Source organism: Sebastes fasciatus, chromosome 16, assembly GCF_043250625.1.
Source record: "Sebastes fasciatus isolate fSebFas1 chromosome 16, fSebFas1.pri, whole genome shotgun sequence".
Lineage (NCBI taxonomy): Eukaryota > Metazoa > Chordata > Actinopteri > Perciformes > Sebastidae > Sebastes > Sebastes fasciatus.
This window is the reverse complement of record NC_133810.1, coordinates 8,198,940-8,220,521: the sequence shown is the minus strand read 5'-3', so window position 1 is coordinate 8,220,521 and position 21,582 is coordinate 8,198,940. Positions and strand designations below refer to the sequence as shown.

Below are 21,582 nucleotides of genomic sequence, written 5' to 3'. Positions count from 1 at the left end.
TTTCGATGCTGTCAAATGTGTGTTCGTCGTTTTCGTAGAGCGATCGGCTTTTTAACACGTTAAACTTATTGTAAAACGGAATTTGGCTAAACATCAATTTCATTATCCAATCACACGCTGAACAAGTTAGTGTTGCATCCTTCCTTCGATAGCTCAGTTGGTAGAGCGGAGGACTGTAGGTGATAATAGCAGGTATCCTTAGGTCGCTGGTTCAACTCCGGCTCGAAGGATGTACTTTACGTTGCTGCCAAATGTGTGTGCGTGGTTTTCATAGAGCGATTGGCTCTTTAACACGTTAAACTTTCTGTAATGTCTAGATTTTGTAAAAAGGAACGTTTGCTAAGCATCAATTTCAGCATCCAATCACTCGCTGAATAATTTAGTGTTGCATCCTTCCTTCGATAGCTCAGTTGGTAGAGCGGAGGACCGTAGGTTGATAATAGCAGGTATCCTTAGGTCGCTGGTTCAACTCCGGCTCGAAGGATGTGATTTTCGTTGATGCCAAAGGTGTGTCTATAGTTTTGGTAGAGCGATCGGCTCTTTAACACAGTCAATTCTTTATTAGATCGCTGGTTCAACTCCGGCTCGAAGGATGTACCTTTCAATGCTGCCAAATGTGTGTCTGTGGTTTTCGTAAAGCGATCGACTCTTTAACACGTTAAACTTTTTGTAATGTCTAGTCATTGTAAACCGGAATTTGGCTAAGCATCAATTTCAGCATCCAATCACACACTGAACAAGTTAGTGTTGCATCCTTCCTTCGATAGCTCAGTTGGTAGAGCGGAGGACTGTAGGTGAAAATAGCAGGTATCCTTAGGTCGCTGGTTCAACTCCGGCTCGAAGGATGAATTTTTCGTTGCTGCCAAAGTTGTGTCTGTAGTTTTCGTGAGCGAATGTCTCCTTAACACAGTCAAATCATTGTTAGTACGCTGGTTCAACTCCGGCTGGAAGTATGTACTTTTCGATGCTGTCAAATGTGTGTTCGTCGTTTTCGTAGAGCGATCGGCTTTTTAACACGTTAAACTTATTGTAAAACGGAATTTGGCTAAACATCAATTTCATTATCCAATCACTCGCTGAATAATTTAATGTTGCATCCTTCCTTCGATAGCTCAGTTGGTAGAGCGGAAGACTGTAGGTTGATAATAGCAGGTATCCTTAGGTCGCTGGTTCAACTCCGGCTCGAAGGATGAATTTTTCGTTGCTGCCAAAGTTGTGTCTGTAGTTTTCGTGAGCGAATGTCTCCTTAACACAGTCAAATCATTGTTAGTACGCTGGTTCAACTCCGGCTCGAAGGATGTACTTTACGTTGCTGCCAAATGTGTGTCCGTGGTTTTCATAGAGCGATCGGCTTTTTAACACGTTAAACTTATTGTAAAACGGAATTTGGCTAAACATCAATTTCATTATCCAATCACTCGCTGAATAATTTAGTGTTGCATCCTTCCTTCGATAGCTCAGTTGGTAGAGCGGAGGACTGTAGGTTGATAATAGCAGGTATCCTTAGGTCGCTGGTTCAACTCCGGCTCGAAGGATGTACTTTACGTTGCTGCCAAATGTGTGTGCGTGGTTTTCATAGAGCGATCGGCTCTTTAACACGTTAAACTTTTTGTAATGTCTAGATTTTGTAAAAAGGAACTTTTGCTAAGCATCAATTTCAGCATCCAATCTGAATAATTTAGTGTTGCATTCTTCCTTCGATAGCTCAGTTGGTAGAGCGGAGGACTGTAGGTTGATAATAGCAGTTATCCTTAGGTCGCTGGTTCAACTCCGGCTCGAAGGATGAATTTTTCGTTGCTGCCAAAGTTGTGTCTGTAGTTTTCGTGAGCGAATGTCTCCTTAACACAGTCAAATCATTGTTAGTACGCTGGTTCAACTCCGGCTGGAAGTATGTACTTTTCGATGCTGTCAAATGTGTGTTCGTCGTTTTCGTAGAGCGATCGGCTTTTTAACACGTTAAACTTATTGTAAAACGGAATTTGGCTAAACATCAATTTCATTATCCAATCACTCGCTGAATAATTTAATGTGGCATCCTTCCTTCGATAGCTCAGTTGGTAGAGCGGAGGACTGTAGGTTGATAATAGCAGGTATCCTTAGGTCGCTGGTTCAACTCCGGCTCGAAGGATGAATTTTTCGTTGCTGCCAAAGTTGTGACTGTAGTTTTCATAGAGCGATCGGCTCTTTAACACGTTAAACTTTTTGTAATGTCTAGATTTTGTAAAAAGGAACTTTTGCTAAGCATCAATTTCAGCATCCAATCACTCGCTGAATAATTTAGTGTTGCATCCTTCCTTCGATAGCTCAGTTGGTACAGCGGAGGACTGTAGGTTGATAATAGCAGTTATCCTTAGGTCGCTGGTTCAACTCCGGCTCGAAGGATGTGATTTTTGTTGATGCCAAAGGTCTGTCTGTAGTTTTGGTAGAGCGATCGGCTCTTTAACACAGTCAATTCTTTATTAGATCGCTGGTTCAACTCCGGCTCGAAGGATGTACTTTTCAATGCTGCCAAATGTGTGTCTGTGGTTTTCGTAGAGCGATCGACTGTTTAACACGTTAAACTTTTTGTAATGTCTAGTCATTGTAAACCGGAATTTGGCTAAGCATCAATTCCAGCATCCAATCACACGCTGAACAAGTTAGTGTTGCATCCTTCCTTCGATAGCTCAGTTGGTAGAGCGGAGGACTGTAGGTGATAATAGCAGGTATCCTTAGGTCGCTGGTTCAACTCCGGCTCGAAGGATGTACTTTACGTTGCTGCCAAATGTGTGTGCGTGGTTTTCATAGAGCGATCGGCTCTTTAACACGTTAAACTTTTTGTAATGTCTAGATTTTGTAAAAACGAACTTTTGCTAAGCATCAATTTCAGCATCCAATCACTCGCTGAATAATTTAGTGTTGCATCCTTCCTTCGATAGCTCAGTTGGTAGAGCGGAAGACTGTAGGTTGATAATAGCAGTTATCCTTAGGTCGCTGGTTCAACTCCGGCTCGAAGGATGTGATTTTAGTTGATGCCAAAGGTGTGTCTATAGTTTTGGTAGAGCGATCGGCTCTTTAACACAGTCAATTCTTTATTAGATCGCTGGTTCAACTCCGGCTCGAAGGATGTACCTTTCAATGCTGCCAAATGTGTGTCTGTGGTTTTCGTAAAGCGATCGACTCTTTAACACGTTAAACTTTTTGTAATGTCTAGTCATTGTAAACCGGAATTTGGCTAAGCATCAATTTCAGCATCCAATCACACACTGAACAAGTTAGTGTTGCATCCTTCCTTCGATAGCTCAGTTGGTAGAGCGGAGGACTGTAGGTGATAATAGCAGGTATCCTTAGGTCGCTGGTTCAACTCCGGCTCGAAGGATGAATTTTTCGTTGCTGCCAAAGTTGTGTCTGTAGTTTTCGTGAGCGAATGTCTCCTTAACACAGTCAAATCATTGTTAGTACGCTGGTTCAACTCCGGCTCGAAGGATGTACTTTACGTTGCTGCCAAATGTGTGTCCGTGGTTTTCATAGAGCGATCGGCTTTTTAACACGTTAAACTTATTGTAAAACGGAATTTGGCTAAACATCAATTTCATTATCCAATCACTCGCTGAATAATTTAGTGTTGCATCCTTCCTTCGATAGCTCAGTTGGTAGAGCGGAGGACTGTAGGTTGATAATAGCAGGTATCCTTAGGTCGCTGGTTCAACTCCGGCTCGAAGGATGTACTTTACGTTGCTGCCAAATGTGTGTGCGTGGTTTTCGTAGAGCGATTGGCTCTTTAACACGTTAAACTTTCTGTAATGTCTAGATTTTGTAAAAAGGAACGTTTGCTAAGCATCAATTTCAGCATCCAATCACTCGCTGAATAATTTAGTGTTGCATCCTTCCTTCGATAGCTCAGTTGGTAGAGCGGAGGACCGTAGGTTGATAATAGCAGGTATCCTTAGGTCGCTGGTTCAACTCCGGCTCGAAGGATGTGATTTTCGTTGATGCCAAAGGTGTGTCTATAGTTTTGGTAGAGCGATCGGCTCTTTAACACAGTCAATTCTTTATTAGATCGCTGGTTCAACTCCGGCTCGAAGGATGTACCTTTCAATGCTGCCAAATGTGTGTCTGTGGTTTTCGTAGAGCGATCGACTCTTTAACACGTTAAACTTTTTGTAATGTCTAGTCATTGTAAACCGGAATTTGGCTAAGCATCAATTTCAGCATCCAATCACACACTGAACAAGTTAGTGTTGCATCCTTCCTTCGATAGCTCAGTTGGTAGAGCGGAGGACTGTAGGTGATAATAGCAGGTATCCTTAGGTCGCTGGTTCAACTCCGGCTCGAAGGATGTGATTTTCGTTGATGCCAAAGGTGTGTCTGGGGTTTTGGTAGAGCGATCGGCTCTTTAACACAGTCAATTCTTTATTAGATCGCTGGTTCAACTCCGGCTCGAAGGATGTACCTTTCAATGCTGCCAAATGTGTGTCTGTGGTTTTCGTAAAGCGATCGACTCTTTAACACGTTAAACTTTTTGTAATGTCTAGTCATTGTAAACCGGAATTTGGCTAAGCATCAATTTCAGCATCCAATCACACGCTGAACAAGTTAGTGTTGCATCCTTCCTTCGATAGCTCAGTTGGTAGAGCGGAGGACTGTAGGTGATAATAGCAGGTATCCTTAGGTCGCTGGTTCAACTCCGGCTCGAAGGATGAATTTTTCGTTGCTGCCAAAGTTGTGTCTGTAGTTTTCGTGAGCGAATGTCTCCTTAACACAGTCAAATCATTGTTAGTACGCTGGTTCAACTCCGGCTGGAAGTATGTACTTTTCGATGCTGTCAAATGTGTGTTCGTCGTTTTCGTAGAGCGATCGGCTTTTTAACACGTTAAACTTATTGTAAAACGGAATTTGGCTAAACATCAATTTCATTATCCAATCACTCGCTGAATAATTTAGTGTTGCATCCTTCCTTCGATAGCTCAGTTGGTAGAGCGGAGGACTGTAGGTTGATAATAGCAGGTATCCTTAGGTCGCTGGTTCAACTCCGGCTCGAAGGATGTACTTTACGTTGCTGCCAAATGTGTGTGCGTGGTTTTCATAGAGCGATTGGCTCTTTAACACGTTAAACTTTCTGTAATGTCTAGATTTTGTAAAAAGGAACGTTTGCTAAGCATCAATTTCAGCATCCAATCACTCGCTGAATAATTTAGTGTTGCATCCTTCCTTCGATAGCTCAGTTGGTAGAGCGGAGGACCGTAGGTTGATAATAGCAGGTATCCTTAGGTCGCTGGTTCAACTCCGGCTCGAAGGATGTGATTTTCGTTGATGCCAAAGGTGTGTCTATAGTTTTGGTAGAGCGATCGGCTCTTTAACACAGTCAATTCTTTATTAGATCGCTGGTTCAACTCCGGCTCGAAGGATGTACCTTTCAATGCTGCCAAATGTGTGTCTGTGGTTTTCGTAAAGCGATCGACTCTTTAACACGTTAAACTTTTTGTAATGTCTAGTCATTGTAAACCGGAATTTGGCTAAGCATCAATTTCAGCATCCAATCACACACTGAACAAGTTAGTGTTGCATCCTTCCTTCGATAGCTCAGTTGGTAGAGCGGAGGACTGTAGGTGATAATAGCAGGTATCCTTAGGTCGCTGGTTCAACTCCGGCTCGAAGGATGAATTTTTCGTTGCTGCCAAAGTTGTGTCTGTAGTTTTCGTGAGCGAATGTCTCCTTAACACAGTCAAATCATTGTTAGTACGCTGGTTCAACTCCGGCTCGAAGGATGTACTTTACGTTGCTGCCAAATGTGTGTCCGTGGTTTTCATAGAGCGATCGGCTTTTTAACACGTTAAACTTATTGTAAAACGGAATTTGGCTAAACATCAATTTCATTATCCAATCACTCGCTGAATAATTTAGTGTTGCATCCTTCCTTCGATAGCTCAGTTGGTAGAGCGGAGGACTGTAGGTGATAATAGCAGGTATCCTTAGGTCGCTGGTTCAACTCCGGCTCGAAGGATGAATTTTCGTTGCTGCCAAAGGTGTGTGTAGTTTTCGTAGAGCAAATGTCTCCTTAACACAGTCAAATCATTGTTAGTACGCTGGTTCAACTCCGGCTGGAAGTATGTACTTTTCGATGCTGTCAAATGTGTGTTCGTCGTTTTCGTAGAGCGATCGGCTTTTTAACACGTTAAACTTATTGTAAAACGGAATTTGGCTAAGCATCAATTTCAGCATCCAATCACACACTGAACAAGTTAGTGTTGCATCCTTCCTTCGATAGCTCAGTTGGTAGAGCGGAGGACTGTAGGTGATAATAGCAGGTATCCTTAGGTCGCTGGTTCAACTCCGGCTCGAAGGATGTACTTTACGTTGCTGCCAAATGTGTGTGCGTGGTTTTCATAGAGCGATTGGCTCTTTAACACGTTAAACTTTCTGTAATGTCTAGATTTTGTAAAAAGGAACGTTTGCTAAGCATCAATTTCAGCATCCAATCACTCGCTGAATAATTTAGTGTTGCATCCTTCCTTCGATAGCTCAGTTGGTAGAGCGGAGGACTGTAGGTGATAATAGCAGGTATCCTTAGGTCGCTGGTTCAACTCCGGCTCGAAGGATGAATTTTCGTTGCTGCCAAAGGTGTGTGTAGTTTTCGTAGAGCAAATGTCTCCTTAACACAGTCAAATCATTGTTAGTACGCTGGTTCAACTCCGGCTGGAAGTATGTACTTTTCGATGCTGTCAAATGTGTGTTCGTCGTTTTCGTAGAGCGATCGGCTTTTTAACACGTTAAACTTATTGTAAAACGGAATTTGGCTAAGCATCAATTTCAGCATCCAATCACACACTGAACAAGTTAGTGTTGCATCCTTCCTTCGATAGCTCAGTTGTTAGAGCGGAGGACTGTAGGTTGATAATAGCAGGTATCCTTAGGTCGCTGGTTCAACTCCGGCTCGAAGGATGTACTTTACGTTGCTGCCAAATGTGTGTGCGTGGTTTTCATAGAGCGATTGGCTCTTTAACACGTTAAACTTTCTGTAATGTCTAGATTTTGTAAAAAGGAACGTTTGCTAAGCATCAATTTCAGCATCCAATCACTCGCTGAATAATTTAGTGTTGCATCCTTCCTTCGATAGCTCAGTTGGTAGAGCGGAGGACCATAGGTTGATAATAGCAGGTATCCTTAGGTCGCTGGTTCAACTCCGGCTCGAAGGATGTGATTTTCGTTGATGCCAAAGGTGTGTCTATAGTTTTGGTAGAGCGCTCGGCTCTTTAACACAGTCAATTCTTTATTAGATCGCTGGTTCAACTCCGGCTCGAAGGATGTACCTTTCAATGCTGCCAAATGTGTGTCTGTGGTTTTCGTAGAGCGATCGACTCTTTAACACGTTAAACTTTTTGTAATGTCTAGTCATTGTAAACCGGAATTTGGCTAAGCCTCAATTTCAGCATCCAATCACACGCTGAACAAGTTAGTGTTGCATCCTTCCTTCGATAGCTCAGTTGGTAGAGCGGAGGACTGTAGGTTGATAATAGCAGTTATCCTTAGGTCGCTGGTTCAACTCCGGCTCGAAGGATGTGATTTTCGTTGCTGCCAAAGGTGTGTCTGTAGTTTTCGTAGAGCAAATGTCTCCTTAACACAGTCAAATCATTGTTAGTACGCTGGTTCAACTGCGGCTGGAAGTATGTACTTTTCGATGCTGTTAAATGTGTGTTCGTCGTTTTCGTAGAGCGATCGGCTTTTTAACACGTTAAACTTATTGTAAAACGGAATTTGGCTAAACATCAATGTCATTATCCAATTACTCGCTGAATAATTTAGTGTTGCATCCTTCCTTCGATAGCTCAGTTGGTAGAGCGGAGGACTGTAGGTTGATAATAGCAGGTATCCTTAGGTCGCTGGTTCAACTCCGGCTCGAAGGATGTACTTTACGTTGCTGCCAAATGTGTGTTCGTCGTTTTCGTAGAGCGATCGATGTTTTAACACGTTAAACTTTTTGTAATGTCTAGTCTTTGTGAAACGGAATTTGACTAAGCATCAATTTCAGCATCCAACGAGTCGCTGAAGAATTGACTGTGCATCCTTCCTTCGATAGCTCAGTTGGTAGAGCGGAGGACTGTAGGTTGATAATAGCAGGTATCCTTAGGTCGCTGGTTCAACTCCGGCTCGAAGGATGTACTTTACGTTGCTGCCAAATGTGTGTACGTGGTTTTCATAGAGCGATCGGCTCTTTAACACGTTAAACTTTTTGTAATGTCTAGTCATTGTAAACCGGAATTTGGCCAAGCATCAATTCCAGCATCCAATCACACGCTGAACAAGTTAGTGTTGCATCCTTCCTTCGATAGCTCAGTTGGTAGAGCGGAGGACTGTAGGTGATAATAGCAGGTATCCTTAGGTCGCTGGTTCAACTCCGGCTCGAAGGATGTATTTTACGTTGCTGCCAAATGTGTGTTCGTCGTTTTCGTAGAGCGATCGATGTTTTAACACGTTAAACTTTTTGTAATGTCTAGTCTTTGTGAAACGGAATTTGACTAAGCATCAATTTCAGCATCCAACGATTCGCTGAAGAATTGACTGTGCATCCTTCCTTCGATAGCTCAGTTGGTAGAGCGGAGGACTGTAGGTTGATAATAGCAGTTATCCTTAGGTCGCTGGTTCAACTCCGGCTCGAAGGATGAATTTTTCGTTGCTGCCAAAGTTGTGTCTGTAGTTTTCGTGAGCGAATGTCTCCTTAACACAGTCAAATCATTGTTAGTACGCTGGTTCAACTCCGGCTCGAAGGATGTACTTTACGTTGCTGCCAAATGTGTGTCCGTGGTTTTCATAGCGCGATCGGCTCTTTAACACGTTAAACTTTTTGTAAAACGGAATTTGGCTAAACATCAATTTCATTATCCAATCACTCGCTGAATAATTTAGTGTTGCATCCTTCCTCCGATAGCTCAGTTGTTAGAGCGGAGGACTGTAGGTTGATAATAGCAGGTATCCTTAGGTCGCTGGTTCAACTCCGGCTCGAAGGATGTACTTTACGTTGCTGCCAAATGTGTGTGCGTGGTTTTCATAGAGCGATTGGCTCTTTAACACGTTAAACTTTTTGTAATGTCTAGATTTTGTAAAAAGGAACTTTTGCTAAGCATCAATTTCAGCATCCAATTACTCGCTGAATAATTTAGTGTTGCATCCTTCCTTCGATAGCTCAGTTGGTAGAGCGGAGGACCGTAGGTTGATAATAGCAGGTATCCTTAGGTCGCTGGTTCAACTCCGGCTCGAAGGATGTGATTTTCGTTGATGCCAAAGGTGTGTCTATAGTTTTGGTAGAGCGATCGGCTCTTTAACACAGTCAATTCTTTATTAGATCGTTGGTTCAACTCCGGCTCGAAGGATGTACTTTACGTTGCTGCCAAATGTGTGTCCGTGGTTTTCATAGAGCGATCGGCTCTTTAACACGTTAAACTTTTTGTAATGTCTAGTCTTTGTGAAACGGAATTTGGCTAAGCATCAATTTCAGCATCCAATCAGTCGCTGAATAATTTAGTGTTGCATCCTTCCTTCGATAGCTCAGTTGGTAGAGCGGAGGACTGTAGGTTGATAATAACCGGTATCCTTAGGTCGCTGGTTCAACTCCGGCTCGAAGGATGAATTTTTCTTTGTTGCTAAAGGTGTGTCTGTAGTTTTCGTAGAGCGATCGGCTCTTTAACACAGTCAACCCTTTGTTAGATCGCTAGTTCAACTCTGGCTGGAAGGATGTACTTTTCGATGCTGTCAAGTGTGTGTTCGTCGTTTTCGTAGAGCGATCGGCTTAAACTTTTTGTAATGTCTAATCTTTGTAAAATGTAATTTGGCCATGCATCAATTTTGGAATAGAATGAGTCGCTTAATAATTTAGAGTTGCATCCTTCCTTTGATAGCTCAGTTGGTAGAGCGGAGGACTGTATTGATTTTTTCCCATACTTTTAAGTGTACTTTAAGTGTAAGAATAGTATTCTTTGAGTGCACAACTAGTTTACATCGAAGTTGTATTTTGTAAAGCATGTTATACTATAATGTGAACTATACTACAAGTGAACTTCTAGGTATACTGTTAGTTTACTAGTTATATATGTTTATCCCATGGTTTAGTTTATGAAAGTACACTTTAAAGTATACTCTCAGTAAACTACTAGTTTAATAGTTTCTACTGCAAGTATACATGCAAGTTTTCTTAAATTGAACTTATAGTACTTGAACAAATCTACTTTTCTGCAAACCTTTCAGTAAAAGCCAAGTATACTTGGACTTTTCTGTATACTTGTCGGTATAAGCTAAGTATACATAAGTATAATTTTCTTAAGTTTATCTCTGAAGAGACTTGCTCCTTTTGCTGTTTGATTTGATGTTTTACGATGAAATTTATTAAAAAAAAAAATTTTCTCTCATGCCTTCACGGTTAACGGAGAATAGAAAAACGTGGGAAAATTCTTGATGAATTGAAGTAAATTCATATCAAAATATACGTTTACAAACTCTCACACACTCTAATAGGCTACTCTATCAAAAAGTAAGCATAAGCCAAATATACTTTTCTGTACACTCGTCAGTATCAGCCAAGTATACTCAGACTTTTCTGTATACTTGTCAGTTTAAGCCAAATATATTTAAGTTTATGTATACTTGTTAGTTTAAGCCAGGTATACGTAGACTTTTCTATAGTATAGTTTAAGTATATCCCTGATAAGTACATAAAAAGTAAACTGAAAGCATACTCATATATTTTAAGTTGAACAGAAATATACTAATAGAGGGTTGTTGAGTTTTAAGTTCATAAAGATTCCCAAAAATGGTCATGGTGAGTGATACTTTTTACAGACATGGAGACAGTGTTTGATAATATTCGTGGAAAAGCAGTCATTTAATAATACATTAACTGATAATCGTTGTGTAATTAAACGACACCCATCTTGTCAGCAGTGTTTATTTCTGATCTTCAGCACGTCCAAACTCACTGACTGCTATTCACTAGTACCTGATGCTAACTTATATTAATGCTTCTGTGTGTATTAATGGCACCCGTGTATAACAGACAGCAGCAGGACTGTGGGGTATTTTTGCATGTTGCCAACCATACAGTGGATTTTGTGTAACTCTGTTACTAGGCAGGCAAATTCTTTTTCCACATTATTCTTCCACTGTGAGGTCAGAGCGTTGGGTCGGCCTCTGATGAGCATCACTGATAGTGATCTAGAGTCTTGCTCATAGATATTTCAGTTGTACAGAGTTTGAATGCATAACTGGTTAGATTTGTGGGGTTTTGTGTTGCCTTAATTCAGGAAATGTAAATTTAAAATGAATGTGTTTTTCTTTTAGATGACGTTTGACTGGATTCAAATGGCCTGCAAACAAAGACTGGTGTTTATTCAAATTAAATGTTGAACTGAAGCCTCTGTGTGTGCAGACAGTTTGGTGGAAATGTTCTGTCGGGTACTTCATAACAATTGTGTTCTACAAATAAATCTTTTATTATAATTGTAGTAAAGTGTGACCACGGCCAGGTTTGACTTAATCAACTACATTTTGCACTCTATTAATAAAATGAGTAAATGCAGTTGTACCTTTACAAAAAAGAAGTATACTTCAAGTTCATTACATGAAGTAAACGTATGTATAGTTCAAGTATAATTCCAAGAATATTTCAGGTAAAGTATACTAATATCAATGTACTTGGAGTATACTTGTAAGTGTACTACTTCAATACCTCTTGGGACTAAATTGTCCCACTTTTTAGTTCATAAAAGTGTACTTTTAAGTATACATATATTAATGTAATAGTAGTAAACTTTGAGTTACAGTTTAAGAGTTTTTATACTGCAAGCATACTTGTAGCCCACTTTTTAGCAGAGATGGGGACTTGGGTCTGTGACTCAAGAATACTTAATTATACCTCAATCAAAAGATTAAGTACAAGTTGGCCTATAAGCCAAATTTACTTAGACTTTTCTGTATACTTGTCAGGATGAGCCTAGTATACTTAAGTATACTTTTGTTAAGTATATCTCTGACGAGTACATACAAAGTAAACTGAAAGTATACTCCCCCATTTTAAGTTTAAAAGAAGTACACTAATAGCACACTTGAATAAACATATTTTTGGTAAGCATCATTAAATTAGAGGCTTAGTCAGATATCCATCTAACTAACGTAACAGACGGTATTTTATTTTGTGTTTTTTCTTTCAGTTTTACAAAATATGAACACTGTTAATTAGTACAATAATACTCTTAACTGAAATGTATCTTAACACACAGTTGGAGAACAAATAACTTTTTGAACATATATGTATAAGTTTTCTTTAAGTGAACTTATAGTACTATAGCTAAATATACTTTACTTAAGCTAAAGGTGAAGGCTTATGTGCTTTTAGAAACAGATTTTCAAGAAAAATGTTTCATCAGGCCTGATTTTATTGAAAGGCACTGTATCAAATCAATACAATTAAGTAAATGTACACACAAACATTAATGAGTCAAGGTTTATACATCTATATCTATTGTATATTTATATTATTTACAGTTTGCATCTCCATTTATATGTACATCACAGAAAACAGAATGCACAAACCATTTATACACAACTCATTTATACGACACAGACAAGGTAGTAAACTAGTAAAAAACATTTTTTGTAGGTTATAATGCCTCAAAATTATAACAATTTAATGCAGAAAATGATGTGACAGTTAAGTCGTGTCTCTCTGGCATTATCGCATTAAATTAATTGGGCCTTGATCCAATCCAAAATGTTATAAAATCATGTTTGTGTGCTTACTGTGGAGCATAGACTTATGAAGCACAGGAAGTAAGTATACAATTATATTTTTTTATCTTGTATTATAAAGGTATTCAATATTTCAGAACTTCTGAACATCTCATCCTGACGCTTTCAGGCACACTACTACAATTTAGCCTAAACCAGCGCAGTAAAATTTCTAGGAAGTCACGATTTAAGTTTGATGCTTTTGTCAGATGTTTTCTGGTTACATGGTACCTAATGGGCCAACTTTCCATTACAATTTACGCCAGAATTTAACAGGATTTTCATTAAATTGGCAAATGAATGCATGTTTCCACTACTACTACTACTGGTATGTGTTATAGACTGCATATAAGAAGTGGACGTAGTCACCGTGACGTCACCCATTGGTTTGTGGACTGCTGTTTTGAAACCTCGAGTTCGGCATTTTGGCCGTCGCCATCTTGGTTTTTGCAACCAGAGTGACATGAGAGGGTGGAGCTAAGTACAACTGAACGCTGAATACGATTTTTTTTAGGCGACCAATTAACGTTGATGAGCTGAAAACACACTGTGAAAGGGTTAAAGTTGTAAGACGAAAACACGGACAGCTCCCAGACTGGACAACGCCGTGGTAGTGACCTGTCAATTACAAGGTAGCCCCGCCCTAAAGCATCCCCTGCTTTATGGTCTATTTGACCATAAAGCGGCTGTGCACTGCTCTCCATCAGAGGAGCTAAAACCTAAACTAATAGAAGACACTTCTGATCAGGCACAAATCTCACCATTGTGTGACTTATTGTCTATACAAATGTAACCTGGTAGCTAATGTCATGATTCAGGGAGTTTTTTAAGACATTTCAAAGAAGTTATTTTCTAATAAGTTAATGAATTGTTTAAAACAAATTAGTGTGTGTCGGTGAAAATCAAATATATCCCGTTTTAATCACAACATAGTTTTTGAAGAAAGTTGCTGTAAACTCAGTAATTCTGGGCCACAATAATCACAATACAACCTAGTGGGATTACTCTATATGCAGACGATATAACCTGCTCTATATCCTTTTTTTCGATTTCAAATCTAAACTTCTAGGCTTCAATTTATTGTCTGAAGATCAATTACAGTGAAACTTATTCTCAATAGAGTTCCCTTCTGATCCTATCCAGTAATTGTCTTTACACATTTCTTTGATGGCAACAGGGCAGTTTTCCTGCTCCATGTAGAAACAGCAGAGGTAAAACCAAACTGCTGGGCAGACTTAACCAGTATCCAGATGCCCTCACCAAACACACGTCACTGTAGCTCAGCAGTTGTGATTGAGCCAGACCTTCACAAACAAGGAACCCTGCAAACCAAAACCACAGCATTCCCATTATGGCCGTGATGGTGTGGAAAGCCCTCCGCTTTACCTGAACAACCCGCTCCCCGCTCACTCGCCCCGGCCCTGGACGAATCAGAACACAGAGAACAGAAAGGCTGCAGAAAGATACGACAATTAAAGAGAAAACAACTGAGCAGAATAATAGGATGATGGGAACTTCAGGGTCCGGCAGACGTAATACACCATTCCATCCGAAGCACAGCAGCCAAACAAATACAATGCTGATATTTCGTATCTTGACCCCTCCTGAATGTCTCAGTCCCAGGTAGATGATGGGGTGAACAACAGCCAAGTATCGTTCCACACAGGTCAGGATGTGAAAGAACATCTGTCCAGATAGAGCCCAATAAAGCACATAAAACCCCACTAAAATCATCTCTACTAGACCAGTGTATATGCCAGAAATGTAGGCCGTGCACCCAAATGCAGAGATCAGATCCAGAGCAGCCATGTGGAAGGTGAAGATGTCGGAATGGCTCGTTGTCGCAAAGGAGCGCTGCTGCCGCCATCGTTGGTATCCCAGGTAGAGGACGAGGATAGAGAGAGGGACGAGGAGCAACATCCTAGTGACCAAGAAGGCAGTGAGGATGAAATATCCAGTTGGTGAGACTGAGCAGTAGAAAGGGTACAAGGAAGTGGAGTTGACCGACGTATTGGTTGTCATGGTATTGCTTTTATGGAGAAAAAGGAGAAAGAAGGATCAGAAATAAATTAACTGAGACAATCAGAAAACATTCACCTTCATTTCAAAGACAGTTATAGTGATTCAAAACTACAACACATTATTTTAGCCATTCATTGTACATTTTGTCATTTTGTGACTGCAGCAGCCCCAAGTCCATTTCCCCTGCTTTTTTTCTGCCCTGCCCCCAGGCCGTCCACCTGAGCTGCTCTGCACCGCCTCTTATTTTTTTACATACTTTTAAGTGTACTTTAAGTGTAAGAATAGTATTCTTTGAGTGCACAACTAGTTTACATCGAAGTTGTATTTTGTAAAGCATGTTATACTATAATGTGAACTACACTACAAGTGAACTTCTAGGTATACTGTTAGTTTACTTGTTACCTATGTGTAGCCCATGTTTTAGTTTATGAAAGTACACTTTAAAGTATACTCTCAGTAAACTACTAGTTTAATAGTTTTTATTTTAAGTTTACATGTAAGGTTTATTAAATTGAACTTATAGTACTTGAACAAATCTACTTTTCTGCAAACCTTTCAGTAAAAGCCAAGTATACTTGGATTTTTCTGTATACTTGTCGGTATAAGCTAAGTATACATAAGTATAATTTTGTTAAGTATATCTCTGAAGAGACTTGCTCCTTTTGCTGTTTGACTTGATGTTTTACGATGAAAATTAGTAAAACATTAGTTTTTCTCTCATGCCTTCACGGTTAACGGAGAATAGAAAAACGTGGGAAAATTCTTGATGAATTGAAGTAAATTCATATCAAAACATATGTTTACAAACTCTCACAGACTCTAATAGGCTACTCTATCAAAAAGTAAGAATAAGCCAAATATACTTTTCTGTACAATCGTCAGTATCAGCCAAGTATACTCAGACTTTTCTGTATACTTGTCAGTTTAAGCCAAGTATATTTAAGTTTATGTATACTTGTTAGTTTAAGCCAGGTATACATAGACTTTTCTATAGTATAGTTTAAGTATATCCCTGATAAGTACATAAAAAGTAAACTGAAAGCATACTCATATATTTTAAGTTTAACAGAAATATACTAATAGAGGATAGTTGAGTTTTAAGTTCATACAAATTCCCAAAAATGGTCATGGTGAGTGATAGTTTTTACAGACATGGACACAGTGTTGGATAATATTGATGGAAAAGCAGTCATTTAATAATATATTAACTGATAATCGTTGTGTAATTAAAGGACACCCACCTTGTCAGCAGTGTTTGTTTCTGGTCTTCAGCACGTCCAAACTCACTGACTGCTGTTCACTAGTACCTGATGCTAACTTATATTAATGCTTCTGTGTGTATTAATGGCACCCGTGTATAACAGACAGCAGCAGGACTGTGGGGTATTTTTGCATGTTGCCAACCATACAATGGATTTTGTGTAACTCTGTTACTAGGCAGGCAAATTCTTTTTCCACATTATTCTTCCACTGTGAGGTCAGAGCGTTGGGTCGGCCTCTGATGAGCATCACTGATAGTGATCTAGAGTCTTGCTCATAGATATTTCAGTTGTACAGAGTTTGAATGCATAACTGGTTAGATTTGTGGGGTTTTGTGTTGCCTTAATTCAGGAAATGTAAATTTAAAATGAATGTGTTTTTCTTTTAGATGACGTTTGACAGGATTCAAATGGCCTGCAAACAAAGACTGGTGTTTATTCAAATTAAATGTTGAACTGAAGCCTCTGTGTGTACAGACAGTTTGGTGGAAATGTTCTGTCGGGTACTTCATAACAATTGTGTTCTACAAATAAATCTTTTATTATAATTGTAGTAAAGTGTGACCACGGCCAGGTTTGACTTAATCAACTACATTTTGCACTCTATTAATAAAATGAGTAAATGCAGTTGTACCTTTACAAAAAAGAAGTATACTTCAAGTTCATTACATGAAGTAAACGTATGTATAGTTCAAGTATAATTCCAAGAATATTTCAGGTAATAAGTATACTAATATCAACGTCCTTGTAGTATACTTGTAAGTGTACTACTTCAATACCTCTTGGGACTAAATTGTCCCACTTTTTAGTTCATAAAAGTGTACTTTTAAGTATACATATATTAATGTAATAGTAGTAAACTTTGAGTACACAACTTGTTCACACCTAAGTTGTATTTTGTACTGCAACCATACTATAAGTATACTGATAGTTTCCTAGTTTTATACTTGTAGCCCACTTTTTATCTTATGAGAGTACACTTTAAAGTATACTCTCAGTACAGTTTAAGAGTCTTTATACTGCAAGTATACTTGTAGCCCACTTTTTAGCAGAGAGGGGGACTTGAGTCTGCGACTCAAAAATACCTAATTATACCTCAATCAAAAGATCAAGTACAAGTAGTCCTATAAGCCAAATTTACTTTTCTGTATACTTGTCAGGATGAGCCAAGTATACTTTTGTTAAGTATATCTCTGATGGGTACATAAAAGGTAAACTGAAAGTATACTCCCCTATTTTAAGTTTAAAAGAAATACACTAATAGCACACTCGAATAAAAGTATTTTTGTTAAGCTTCATTGAATTAAAGACTTAGTCAGATATCCATCTAACTAACGTGACAGACGGTATTTTATTAGGGCCCGAGCACCGACAACGTCGGGCCAGCGAAGGCCCTATTGAAACTGAAGGAGTTCTTCTTTTTTTTCTCCTCCCCAATGAATCGCCTTTTTGACGACCTTAGCCATCTCAAAAAGTTGTTAAACTTGGCAGACTCATCAGATGCGGTGAAAAATTTGATATTTTAAGGGTCTCAGCCTCAGGTGTTGCAAAATGACTCGCTAGCGCCCCCTAGAAAATTGGAAAAATTTAGCCCCTCACTCCGGTTTCACCTACATGTAGGAGACGCACAAAAAAAGCCTCTTGGAGGTATGCCCAAAACTCAACAGGAAGTCAGCCATCTTGAATTTAATATGCGATTTTTGCCCTTTTTTTGCGTTTTATAGGTCGTGTACTTTAACGAACTCCTCCTACAGATTTAATCAGGTCGGGTTGAAATTTGGTCAGGACCATCTTAAGACCTTGTGGATGAAAAGTTATCAAAATGGTGAGTTTTCACTTAATAACCTAACCGTGGCGTGGCGGCCATTTTGAGCCATTCGCCATGAAACAGGAAGTTGTTGTAACTCAACTGTACATAGTCCGTTCTGCCCCAGATTTCTCAGATATGATGGTGGTCCAGTCCTGATGACATGTACATGCAAAAATATACTCATAGCCCCGCCCCAAGACGTTAGCCACGTCATGTCACTCAGCAGAGAGTTATTGTTACATTGGTTAAGGTTATGCCCGCCCCCTACACATTAGCCCCGCCACCTTTCATAACTCATGAACCATTTGTCGTAGAGTCTTGTGGCAGGCGACATGGCGCTCGTGAGAGTTTCGCTTTCACCATGCCCGGCCGCGTCGGTCGGCGTCCCGCCAGTACCCCCGGCGCGCAAGGAGTGGCGAGGGCCCGTTCATCGCTTCTGGCAGCTTTAAGTTAGTGTTGCATCCTTCCTTCGATAGCTCAGTTGGTAGAGCGGAGGACTGTAGGTTGATAATAGCAGGTATCCTTAGGTCGCTGGTTCAACTCCGGCTCGAAGGATGTACTTTACGTTGCTGCCAAATGTGTGTGCGTGTTTTTCATAGAGCGATCGGCTCTTTAACACGTTAAACTTTTTGTAATGTCTAGTCATTGTAAACCGGAATTTGGCTAAGCATCAATTTCAGCATCCAATCACACGCTCAACAAGTTAGTGCTGCATCCTTCCTTCGATAGCTCAGTTGGTAGAGCGGAGGACTGTAGGTTGATAATAGCAGGTATCCTTAGGTCGCTGGTTCAACTCCGGCTCGAAGGATGAATTTTTCGTTGCTGCCAAAGGTGTGTCTGTAGTTTTCGTAGAGCAAATGTCTCCTTAACACAGTCAAATCATTGTTAGTACGCTGGTTCAACTCCGGCTCGAAGGATGTACTTTACGTTGCTGCCAAATGTGTGTGCGTGGTTTTCAATGAGCGATCGGCTCTTTAACACGTTAAACTTTTTGTAATGTCTAGATTTTGTAAAAAGGAACTTTTGCTAAGCATCAATTTCAGCATCCAATCTGAATAATTTAGTGCTGCATTCTTCCTTCGATAGCTCAGTTGGTAGAGCGGAGGACTGTAGGTTGATAATAGCAGGTATCCTTAGGTCGCTGGTTCAACTCCGGCTCGAAGGATGAATTTTTCGTTGCTGCCAAAGGTGTGTCTGTAGTTTTCGTAGAGCGAATGTCTCCTTAACACAGTCAAATCATTGTTAGTACGCTGGTTCAACTCCGGCTCGAAGGATGTACTTTACGTTGCTGCCAAATGTGTGTCCGTGGTTTTCATAGAGCGATCGGTGTTTTAACACGTTAAACTTTTTGTAATGTCTAGTCTTTGTGAAACGGAATTTGACTAAGCATCAATTTCAGCATCCAATCACTCGCTGAATAATTTAGTGTTGCATCGTTCCTTCGATAGCTCAGTTGGTAGAGCGGAGGACTGTAGGTGATAATAGCAGTTATCCTTAGGTCGCTGGTTCAACTCCGGCTTGAAGAATGTACTTTACGTTGCTGCCAAATGTGTGTGCGTGGTTTTCATAGAGCGATCGGCTCTTTAACACGTTAAACTTTTTGTAATGTCTAGATTTTGTAAAAAGGAACTTTTGCTAAGCATCAATTTCAGCATCCAATCACTCGCTGAATAATTTAGTGTTGCATCGTTCCTTCGATAGCTCAGTTGGTAGAGCGGAGGACTGTAGGTGATAATAGCAGTTATCCTTAGGTCGCTGGTTCAACTCCGGCTCGAAGAATGTACTTTACGTTGCTGCCAAATGTGTGTGCGTGGTTTTCATAGAGCGATCGGCTCTTTAACACGTTAAACTTTTTGTAATGTCTAGATTTTGTAAAAAGGAACTTTTGCTAAGCATCAATTTCAGCATCCAATCTGAATAATTTAGTGTTGCATTCTTCCTTCGATAGCTCAGTTGGTAGAGCGGAGGACTGTAGGTTGATAATAGCAGGTATCCTTAGGTCGCTGGTTCAACTCCGGCTCGAAGGATGGGATTTTCGTTGCTGCCAAAGGTGTGTCTGTAGTTTTCGTAGAGTGAATGTCTCCTTAACACAGTCAATTCTTTATTAGATCGCTGGTTCAACTCCGGCTCGAAGGATGTACCTTTCAATGCTGCCAAATGTGTGTCTGTGGTTTTCGTAGAGCGATCGACTCTTTAACACGTTAAACTTTTTGTAATGTCTAGTCATTGTAAACCGGAATTTGGCTAAGCATCAATTTCAGCATCCAATCACACGCTCAACAAGTTAGTGTTGCATCCTTCCTTCGATAGCTCAGTTGGTAGAGCGGAGGACTGTAGGTGATAATAGCAGGTATCCTTAGGTCGCTGGTTCAACTCCGGCTCGAAGGATGTGATTTTCGTTGATGCCAAAGGTGTGTCTGTGGTTTTGGTAGAGCGATCGGCTCTTTAACACAGTCAACTCTTTGTTAGATCGCTAGTTCAACTCCGGCTCGAAGGATGTACTTTTCGATGCTGTCAAATGTGTGTTCGTCGTTTTCATAGAGCGATCGGTGTTTTAACACGTTAAACTTTTTGTAATGTCTAGTCTTTGTGAAACGGAATTTGACTAAGCATCAATTTCAGCATCCAACGAGTCGCTGAAGAATTTACTGTGCATCCTTCCTTCGATAGCTCAGTTGGTAGAGCGGAGGACTGTAGGTTGATAATAGCAGGTATCCTTAGGTCGCTGGTTCAACTCTGGCTCGAAGGATGAATTTTTCGTTGCTGCCAAAGGTGTGTCTGGTTTTCGTAGTGATCGGCTCTTTAACACAGTCAACTCTTTGTTAGATCGCTAGTTCAACTCTGGCTGGAAGGATGTACTTTACGTTGCTGCCAAATGTGTGTGCGTGGTTTTCATAGAGCGATCGGCTCTTTAACACGTTAAACTTTTTGTAATGTCTAGATTTTGTAAAAAGGAACTTTTGCTAAGCATCAATTTCAGCATCCAATCACTCGCTGAATAACTTAGTGTTGCATCCTTCCTTCGATAGCTCAGTTGGTAGAGCGGAGGACTGTAGGTGATAATAGCAGGTATCCTTAGGTCGCTGGTTCAACTCCGGCTCGAAGGATGTGATTTTCGTTGCTGCCAAAGGTGTGTCTGTAGTTTTCGTAGAGCGAATGTCTCCTTAACACAGTCAATTCTTTATTAGATCGCTGGTTCAACTCCGGCTCGATGGATGTACCTTTCAATGCTGCCAAATGTGTGTCTGTGGTTTTCGTAGAGCGATCTACTCTTTAACACGTTAAACTTTTTGTAATGTCTAGTCATTGTGAAACGGAATTTGGCTAAGCCTCAATTTCAGCATCCAATCAGTCGCTGAATAATTTAGTGTTGCATCCTTCCTTCGATAGCTCAGTTGGTAGAGCGGAGGACTGTAGGTTGATAAAAGCAGTTATCCTTAGGTCGCTGGTTCAACTCCGGCTCGAAGGATGTGCTTTTCGTTGCTGCCAAATGTGTGTCTGTTCAATAGCGACAGATATGATGAATTCACTTATGGTTAACAGTTATCCTTAGGTTGCTTATTTAACTTCGATTGAAAGATGTAGTTTTCGTTTGACTTAAAAATATTATCTACAGGAGTAAATGAACACTTAGCTATGGGGTGCATGACATCAATCATTAAGTTTTTAATAATTTATTGATTAATTTACTTCACCATACAATTTGGACTGCGCTTTCAGTGGGAACAACAGCAAAGA

The 21,582-nt window shown here is 40.2% G+C and overlaps 37 non-coding genes across 37 annotated transcripts; all 37 read left to right on the top strand.

Moving 5' to 3' along the window:
* The first annotated feature begins 142 nt into the window (after positions 1–142).
* trnay-gua (transfer RNA tyrosine (anticodon GUA)) lies at positions 143–230 on the top strand. The gene is given in 2 exon segments: positions 143–179; positions 195–230. It is a non-coding gene; the product is annotated as a tRNA-Tyr (tRNA).
* A 165-nt stretch (positions 231–395) lies between these two features.
* On the top strand, positions 396–484 carry trnay-gua (transfer RNA tyrosine (anticodon GUA)). Its single transcript is given in 2 exon segments — positions 396–432; positions 449–484. It is a non-coding gene; the product is annotated as a tRNA-Tyr (tRNA).
* A 273-nt stretch (positions 485–757) lies between these two features.
* trnay-gua (transfer RNA tyrosine (anticodon GUA)) lies at positions 758–845 on the top strand. The gene is given in 2 exon segments: positions 758–794; positions 810–845. It is a non-coding gene; the product is annotated as a tRNA-Tyr (tRNA).
* Positions 846–1,446: 601 nt separating this feature from the next.
* Positions 1,447–1,535, top strand: trnay-gua (transfer RNA tyrosine (anticodon GUA)). Its single transcript is given in 2 exon segments — positions 1,447–1,483; positions 1,500–1,535. It is a non-coding gene; the product is annotated as a tRNA-Tyr (tRNA).
* A 159-nt stretch (positions 1,536–1,694) lies between these two features.
* Positions 1,695–1,783, top strand: trnay-gua (transfer RNA tyrosine (anticodon GUA)). Its single transcript is given in 2 exon segments — positions 1,695–1,731; positions 1,748–1,783. It is a non-coding gene; the product is annotated as a tRNA-Tyr (tRNA).
* A 256-nt stretch (positions 1,784–2,039) lies between these two features.
* On the top strand, positions 2,040–2,128 carry trnay-gua (transfer RNA tyrosine (anticodon GUA)). The gene is given in 2 exon segments: positions 2,040–2,076; positions 2,093–2,128. It is a non-coding gene; the product is annotated as a tRNA-Tyr (tRNA).
* A 165-nt stretch (positions 2,129–2,293) lies between these two features.
* On the top strand, positions 2,294–2,382 carry trnay-gua (transfer RNA tyrosine (anticodon GUA)). The gene is given in 2 exon segments: positions 2,294–2,330; positions 2,347–2,382. It is a non-coding gene; the product is annotated as a tRNA-Tyr (tRNA).
* Positions 2,383–2,655: 273 nt separating this feature from the next.
* On the top strand, positions 2,656–2,743 carry trnay-gua (transfer RNA tyrosine (anticodon GUA)). The gene is given in 2 exon segments: positions 2,656–2,692; positions 2,708–2,743. It is a non-coding gene; the product is annotated as a tRNA-Tyr (tRNA).
* Positions 2,744–3,270: 527 nt separating this feature from the next.
* Positions 3,271–3,358, top strand: trnay-gua (transfer RNA tyrosine (anticodon GUA)). Its single transcript is given in 2 exon segments — positions 3,271–3,307; positions 3,323–3,358. It is a non-coding gene; the product is annotated as a tRNA-Tyr (tRNA).
* Positions 3,359–3,614: 256 nt separating this feature from the next.
* trnay-gua (transfer RNA tyrosine (anticodon GUA)) lies at positions 3,615–3,703 on the top strand. The gene is given in 2 exon segments: positions 3,615–3,651; positions 3,668–3,703. It is a non-coding gene; the product is annotated as a tRNA-Tyr (tRNA).
* Positions 3,704–3,868: 165 nt separating this feature from the next.
* Positions 3,869–3,957, top strand: trnay-gua (transfer RNA tyrosine (anticodon GUA)). The gene is given in 2 exon segments: positions 3,869–3,905; positions 3,922–3,957. It is a non-coding gene; the product is annotated as a tRNA-Tyr (tRNA).
* Positions 3,958–4,230: 273 nt separating this feature from the next.
* On the top strand, positions 4,231–4,318 carry trnay-gua (transfer RNA tyrosine (anticodon GUA)). The gene is given in 2 exon segments: positions 4,231–4,267; positions 4,283–4,318. It is a non-coding gene; the product is annotated as a tRNA-Tyr (tRNA).
* A 273-nt stretch (positions 4,319–4,591) lies between these two features.
* On the top strand, positions 4,592–4,679 carry trnay-gua (transfer RNA tyrosine (anticodon GUA)). Its single transcript is given in 2 exon segments — positions 4,592–4,628; positions 4,644–4,679. It is a non-coding gene; the product is annotated as a tRNA-Tyr (tRNA).
* Positions 4,680–4,935: 256 nt separating this feature from the next.
* Positions 4,936–5,024, top strand: trnay-gua (transfer RNA tyrosine (anticodon GUA)). Its single transcript is given in 2 exon segments — positions 4,936–4,972; positions 4,989–5,024. It is a non-coding gene; the product is annotated as a tRNA-Tyr (tRNA).
* A 165-nt stretch (positions 5,025–5,189) lies between these two features.
* trnay-gua (transfer RNA tyrosine (anticodon GUA)) lies at positions 5,190–5,278 on the top strand. The gene is given in 2 exon segments: positions 5,190–5,226; positions 5,243–5,278. It is a non-coding gene; the product is annotated as a tRNA-Tyr (tRNA).
* A 273-nt stretch (positions 5,279–5,551) lies between these two features.
* Positions 5,552–5,639, top strand: trnay-gua (transfer RNA tyrosine (anticodon GUA)). The gene is given in 2 exon segments: positions 5,552–5,588; positions 5,604–5,639. It is a non-coding gene; the product is annotated as a tRNA-Tyr (tRNA).
* A 256-nt stretch (positions 5,640–5,895) lies between these two features.
* trnay-gua (transfer RNA tyrosine (anticodon GUA)) lies at positions 5,896–5,983 on the top strand. The gene is given in 2 exon segments: positions 5,896–5,932; positions 5,948–5,983. It is a non-coding gene; the product is annotated as a tRNA-Tyr (tRNA).
* A 254-nt stretch (positions 5,984–6,237) lies between these two features.
* trnay-gua (transfer RNA tyrosine (anticodon GUA)) lies at positions 6,238–6,325 on the top strand. The gene is given in 2 exon segments: positions 6,238–6,274; positions 6,290–6,325. It is a non-coding gene; the product is annotated as a tRNA-Tyr (tRNA).
* A 165-nt stretch (positions 6,326–6,490) lies between these two features.
* On the top strand, positions 6,491–6,578 carry trnay-gua (transfer RNA tyrosine (anticodon GUA)). Its single transcript is given in 2 exon segments — positions 6,491–6,527; positions 6,543–6,578. It is a non-coding gene; the product is annotated as a tRNA-Tyr (tRNA).
* Positions 6,579–7,086: 508 nt separating this feature from the next.
* On the top strand, positions 7,087–7,175 carry trnay-aua (transfer RNA tyrosine (anticodon AUA)). Its single transcript is given in 2 exon segments — positions 7,087–7,123; positions 7,140–7,175. It is a non-coding gene; the product is annotated as a tRNA-Tyr (tRNA).
* Positions 7,176–7,448: 273 nt separating this feature from the next.
* trnay-gua (transfer RNA tyrosine (anticodon GUA)) lies at positions 7,449–7,537 on the top strand. Its single transcript is given in 2 exon segments — positions 7,449–7,485; positions 7,502–7,537. It is a non-coding gene; the product is annotated as a tRNA-Tyr (tRNA).
* Positions 7,538–7,794: 257 nt separating this feature from the next.
* On the top strand, positions 7,795–7,883 carry trnay-gua (transfer RNA tyrosine (anticodon GUA)). Its single transcript is given in 2 exon segments — positions 7,795–7,831; positions 7,848–7,883. It is a non-coding gene; the product is annotated as a tRNA-Tyr (tRNA).
* Positions 7,884–8,046: 163 nt separating this feature from the next.
* On the top strand, positions 8,047–8,135 carry trnay-gua (transfer RNA tyrosine (anticodon GUA)). The gene is given in 2 exon segments: positions 8,047–8,083; positions 8,100–8,135. It is a non-coding gene; the product is annotated as a tRNA-Tyr (tRNA).
* A 164-nt stretch (positions 8,136–8,299) lies between these two features.
* trnay-gua (transfer RNA tyrosine (anticodon GUA)) lies at positions 8,300–8,387 on the top strand. The gene is given in 2 exon segments: positions 8,300–8,336; positions 8,352–8,387. It is a non-coding gene; the product is annotated as a tRNA-Tyr (tRNA).
* Positions 8,388–8,550: 163 nt separating this feature from the next.
* On the top strand, positions 8,551–8,639 carry trnay-gua (transfer RNA tyrosine (anticodon GUA)). Its single transcript is given in 2 exon segments — positions 8,551–8,587; positions 8,604–8,639. It is a non-coding gene; the product is annotated as a tRNA-Tyr (tRNA).
* A 510-nt stretch (positions 8,640–9,149) lies between these two features.
* On the top strand, positions 9,150–9,238 carry trnay-gua (transfer RNA tyrosine (anticodon GUA)). The gene is given in 2 exon segments: positions 9,150–9,186; positions 9,203–9,238. It is a non-coding gene; the product is annotated as a tRNA-Tyr (tRNA).
* Positions 9,239–9,511: 273 nt separating this feature from the next.
* trnay-gua (transfer RNA tyrosine (anticodon GUA)) lies at positions 9,512–9,600 on the top strand. The gene is given in 2 exon segments: positions 9,512–9,548; positions 9,565–9,600. It is a non-coding gene; the product is annotated as a tRNA-Tyr (tRNA).
* Positions 9,601–18,310: 8,710 nt separating this feature from the next.
* Positions 18,311–18,399, top strand: trnay-gua (transfer RNA tyrosine (anticodon GUA)). The gene is given in 2 exon segments: positions 18,311–18,347; positions 18,364–18,399. It is a non-coding gene; the product is annotated as a tRNA-Tyr (tRNA).
* Positions 18,400–18,563: 164 nt separating this feature from the next.
* On the top strand, positions 18,564–18,652 carry trnay-gua (transfer RNA tyrosine (anticodon GUA)). The gene is given in 2 exon segments: positions 18,564–18,600; positions 18,617–18,652. It is a non-coding gene; the product is annotated as a tRNA-Tyr (tRNA).
* A 268-nt stretch (positions 18,653–18,920) lies between these two features.
* trnay-gua (transfer RNA tyrosine (anticodon GUA)) lies at positions 18,921–19,009 on the top strand. The gene is given in 2 exon segments: positions 18,921–18,957; positions 18,974–19,009. It is a non-coding gene; the product is annotated as a tRNA-Tyr (tRNA).
* Positions 19,010–19,282: 273 nt separating this feature from the next.
* Positions 19,283–19,370, top strand: trnay-gua (transfer RNA tyrosine (anticodon GUA)). Its single transcript is given in 2 exon segments — positions 19,283–19,319; positions 19,335–19,370. It is a non-coding gene; the product is annotated as a tRNA-Tyr (tRNA).
* Positions 19,371–19,535: 165 nt separating this feature from the next.
* On the top strand, positions 19,536–19,623 carry trnay-gua (transfer RNA tyrosine (anticodon GUA)). The gene is given in 2 exon segments: positions 19,536–19,572; positions 19,588–19,623. It is a non-coding gene; the product is annotated as a tRNA-Tyr (tRNA).
* Positions 19,624–19,782: 159 nt separating this feature from the next.
* On the top strand, positions 19,783–19,871 carry trnay-gua (transfer RNA tyrosine (anticodon GUA)). Its single transcript is given in 2 exon segments — positions 19,783–19,819; positions 19,836–19,871. It is a non-coding gene; the product is annotated as a tRNA-Tyr (tRNA).
* Positions 19,872–20,144: 273 nt separating this feature from the next.
* On the top strand, positions 20,145–20,232 carry trnay-gua (transfer RNA tyrosine (anticodon GUA)). Its single transcript is given in 2 exon segments — positions 20,145–20,181; positions 20,197–20,232. It is a non-coding gene; the product is annotated as a tRNA-Tyr (tRNA).
* A 272-nt stretch (positions 20,233–20,504) lies between these two features.
* Positions 20,505–20,593, top strand: trnay-gua (transfer RNA tyrosine (anticodon GUA)). The gene is given in 2 exon segments: positions 20,505–20,541; positions 20,558–20,593. It is a non-coding gene; the product is annotated as a tRNA-Tyr (tRNA).
* A 270-nt stretch (positions 20,594–20,863) lies between these two features.
* On the top strand, positions 20,864–20,951 carry trnay-gua (transfer RNA tyrosine (anticodon GUA)). The gene is given in 2 exon segments: positions 20,864–20,900; positions 20,916–20,951. It is a non-coding gene; the product is annotated as a tRNA-Tyr (tRNA).
* Positions 20,952–21,224: 273 nt separating this feature from the next.
* trnay-gua (transfer RNA tyrosine (anticodon GUA)) lies at positions 21,225–21,313 on the top strand. Its single transcript is given in 2 exon segments — positions 21,225–21,261; positions 21,278–21,313. It is a non-coding gene; the product is annotated as a tRNA-Tyr (tRNA).
* Positions 21,314–21,582: the final 269 nt, after the last annotated feature.